This window comes from Triticum dicoccoides, chromosome 2B, assembly GCF_002162155.2.
Source record: "Triticum dicoccoides isolate Atlit2015 ecotype Zavitan chromosome 2B, WEW_v2.0, whole genome shotgun sequence".
In the NCBI taxonomy this organism is placed as follows: domain Eukaryota; kingdom Viridiplantae; phylum Streptophyta; class Magnoliopsida; order Poales; family Poaceae; genus Triticum; species Triticum dicoccoides.
This window is the reverse complement of record NC_041383.1, coordinates 723,554,633-723,557,022: the sequence shown is the minus strand read 5'-3', so window position 1 is coordinate 723,557,022 and position 2,390 is coordinate 723,554,633.

The following is a 2,390-nucleotide window of genomic DNA, read 5'->3' as shown; positions in this document are numbered from 1 at the left end:
TATGGAAAGGAGAATAAAAATATAAATAAAACACAGAAACAAAGAAATATGGGCCAACCCATTATTTGTTGTCCTATGCGAAACTCTGACTATTTGTCGCCCACTGTGGGAAATAGAATTTTCCCAGCTGCGTGGCAAAAAAATAAGTGGACTGGCTTCGCTAGCCACAGCGTGCGACCCACGTACGGAAATTCTTTTTCTAGCACACAAACACATAAGAATTTAGTACCACCTTAGATAGAAAAAAATTCTTTTCGGTGGTGAGCGAATGAAAAAATTGGCAAAACGCACCTTGCTTTCGATGGTGAACGGGTGAAAAAATTGGCGAAACACCTTGCTTTATTAGTAGGTATGGATTGGTCGGGGTCATCAGCAACTATATTCATAGACTAGTTTCGAAGAAAGAGATAATATCACCGGCAGTCACAAGACTTACTTCTGATGTTCAGTTTAGTTCTAAAACTTGCAAAATACGTTGTTGCGGTCACATAACTTGCATTTACGTGCACATACGGTCGAAAATCCCCTCTGGCTTCGTATGACCTGCTGGCGTGGCATACCTGGTCCACTATCAGCCTCTGATTCCGCCTAGCATGGCGCGCATGCCTTTTTTTGCAGATAACACCTCAGGTTGCTTCATAATTACATAAAAAGCCCCTCTGACTGTGGGAACAGGCAGGGCTCATACTTTTGCCCAAAGGGTCCCCAAAAATGGTACCCATTCATTCCCACTCCTCACCGCATCGTCTCCCTCCTTTGTCTCGCTCCTCCGTCTCCCTCGATTCTTCCAAGGCGGAGGCGGCATGGCGGTCGTCGTCGTAGGACATGGACGACCCGCATCGTCGGCTATGAGGCGATCCAGCGCCGCCGTATGGTTACTCCTTCTGTCCTCTGTCGTTTCTGTTGTGCCATCTCTGCATCATTATGTTTGTCGTCTCTGACGTAGTTAGGGTTCATGGGGCAGGGCAATCAGGTTTGATTCACATATGTACTCGTCGTGTGTAGCACGTGGACGTAGGCATTACCTATGGTTGGTTGTTGGGCCCCTACTTGTGGAATCGTGCTAGCGTTTAATTGGGGGTTATGAAGGAGGTCGCTTTATCTGTCGAAGATGACTAGAGGAACGAGAGCCCTCCATGTAAATTGTTCTAGGGTTTCATTGGGGGACATTACTTATTAGATATTTCACCATGTGTAGTGTTGGTACTTGAAGCTTTCAAAAGTCTAAATGTGTGCAGTGTGGACTGAAGTTGCTTCAGTTAACTGAACTTGACATTTGCTGAAGTTTGGTCTGTACTTGTTAGGAGGACTGCGGTATTTTAACTGAACTTGACATCTGAACTTGTCAACTGAACATGGTGACTGAAAGCGTTCACTGCATTTGTTAATGGGCCTCATTTGTTGACTGGAATTAATGTGGAACTACTATTTTGTTGAACCTTAATGTGGAATTACTGTTATGATGTACTGACTTTGTTATGACCTCTTTTACATCACAGGAGATTTTGATGGTCTGTTCAGTGTTGAGATCCACCATAGTGGTTTCTTTTGTGGCAGTGATACAAATAAGACATACATGGATTATGAGGTTGACTGGTTTGACAATTGTCAGACTGACACTTGGTCATTGCTCTGGATTGATGACTTTCTTTTGTAGCTGGGATATGACAGACAAACTTCCAAGATTGATGTTTACTGGTGTGAACCAGGAAAGACAGTTAGCTGCTGCTAATAGTAGGCAATGGTGATACCTTGCAGTCATTAAACAGAGATGATGTTCTGGTAAATGGAGTGACTTGACCACCTAAGGTCATCACTCCAAAGAGGCATGGAAAATAAAATGTGAGCTACCCAGAGAAATGCCAGAGTCCTAGAGAGAAAATGCCAAGGACAAAAAAGAGATCTATATCATTCGGAGAAGGATGTAGCTCAAGAATGCTATGGAGGAGGAGAATGTTGAGGATGTTAACACCAGTGAAGAAGAGCAAAATGGTGAGGATGCAGATGCAGAAACAGATGAGGAGTTCTATGAGAGTGACTATGAAGTTGCAGAAGGTGATGATGATTTGTTTGAGGCAAGGGTAGACAAAAATGTTGATGATCACAAAGAGAAGAACATATTTCCAGACTTTGAAGAAGAACTTCCAGAAGATTCTTTGGAGGACAATCACTTAAATCTGTCAAAAGAAGAGAAAGAGAATTTGAAGCACAAATTGAGTACTTTTAACCCAACAACTGATCTAAATAGACATGTATTCAAGATTAGGTTGGTGTTTGCATATATGAAGGAATTGAGGCATGCTCTCATTGCATATAGTGTAAGGAATAGGGTGAAAGTGAACAAGCTCAGGAATACTTCAATATCACTAGAGGCTATATGCAAGCACGGT